At 40.3% G+C, this 1064-nt stretch overlaps 1 non-coding gene across 1 annotated transcript; it reads right to left on the bottom strand.

The window, feature by feature from the left end:
- Positions 1–287: 287 nt before the first annotated feature.
- On the bottom strand, positions 288–394 carry LOC133071973 (U6 spliceosomal RNA). The gene has a single exon (XR_009696586.1). It is a non-coding gene; the product is annotated as a U6 spliceosomal RNA (small nuclear RNA).
- Positions 395–1064: the final 670 nt, after the last annotated feature.

Raw genomic sequence — 1064 nt, 5'->3', positions numbered from 1 at the left:
ACATTTTGTGTGTATGTTATTTTAGTAATTTCATAATGAAGGTAGTCTCAAACCTTTGCTAATTTCAGGCTGTTTTTTCCTAAGCTGTTTTTTCCTAATTATTTGATTAGCATCTCACAGAACTGTGAAATCTTGGTCCTTTATAACTAAAGATGGAGTTACTTCCTTTCTAACTTTCAGATAATGCATATCTTTCTTTTTACTTAAGGAAAAATCTGTGGAACTCGGGAAGAAAAACACATTTCCAACATATTTTGATTTGCCCTATCATTTTTTTTTTTTTTTTTAAAAATATGGAACGCTTCACGAATCTGCGTGTCATCCTTGCGCAGGGGCCATGCTAATCTTCTCTGTATCGTTCCAATTCCAGTATATGTGCTGCCGAAGCGAGCACTGCCCTATCATTTTTGAACACTGCTTTTTTATGTACCAAGTAGTATGCTAATTAAGCACTTAAACTAAATTTATCAATCATTCACCAAAGCCCAGCCAAGGAGAATAAGGTGCTGTGAGGTTATGTAACCTGTCCAAGATGAGCTGGGTTTTAACCTTGAAAGTGGAGGTGAAGGGTAGGGAGAGCGGGCCTCAATGTCTTATCTCTACAGCATTGTTATTTCCCTTAACACCTTACCCTACCCCCAGCCAGTGCAAAATTGAGCTTCCTTGTCTTAGCTGTGCCACTTGAGACATGCATTTTTGGAAGCCAGGGCTCTATGTGGAAATCACAGTTGTGCTCCACCCCTTAGTCCCATTCCTCCTGTCCTTGTCTTGCCAAATTTGCCAAATGTCAGAGCTATTCACTCATGCAACATTTACTTGAGTTGTCAGTCACTTTGTTTCATCCCAGCCCCATCCTGGGGGTTTCCCCTCTTTGCTCCTAAACTGGTTATGCATTGAAAAAGCTGTCATTACCGTACTTTGCTTGTGCATTCCCAGGCGTTCTGTTGCGGGAAGCTTTCCAGTTACCGTCTCTAGAATTGCTTCATATATAGAAGTTGGCCACTCCCCTTTAGTCTTTAAATCAAGAGAGGATTAAGGTCATACCACTATGCTGTCAAATGAAT

This window comes from Dama dama, chromosome 17, assembly GCF_033118175.1.
Source record: "Dama dama isolate Ldn47 chromosome 17, ASM3311817v1, whole genome shotgun sequence".
NCBI classification, from domain to species: domain Eukaryota; kingdom Metazoa; phylum Chordata; class Mammalia; order Artiodactyla; family Cervidae; genus Dama; species Dama dama.
The sequence above is the reverse complement of the archived record's forward strand: the minus strand, read 5'-3'. Positions and strand labels throughout refer to the sequence as shown.